Raw genomic sequence first — 393 nt, forward strand, 5'->3', positions numbered from 1 at the left:
TGTGTGTGGGTGTGTGTGTAGGTGAAAGTGTACTGGTATGTTAGAAGAAACTTTCTTTTTTGTTTACAGAGAATGTGCTTATTATGCTACTACAGTATATAGATTAAAGCATATAGTGTACATAGACTTCACTCTTAATTGTGGAGTGGTAAATTCTAGGATCACCTCATTTTACGGGGTGTGATTTTATTTTATGTTTTGTGTGTGTGTCCTTCACAGTGTACATACAATGCTTTATTAGGGAAGAAATTATGCTCTATATTTAAGACATGTTACATGTGTCCATTGGATGTTTTTGTCTGTAGACTTCTGTACATCAAATAAAAACGTATCAACCTATAATGTTTCTTATTTGTTGGCTAAAGTTTGAATTAAAGCCTGTGAACACCCACA

Source organism: Morone saxatilis, unplaced genomic scaffold (assembly GCF_004916995.1).
Source record: "Morone saxatilis isolate NCDOM2014 unplaced genomic scaffold, NCSU_SB_2.0 Contig16, whole genome shotgun sequence".
Classification (NCBI taxonomy): domain Eukaryota; kingdom Metazoa; phylum Chordata; class Actinopteri; family Moronidae; genus Morone; species Morone saxatilis.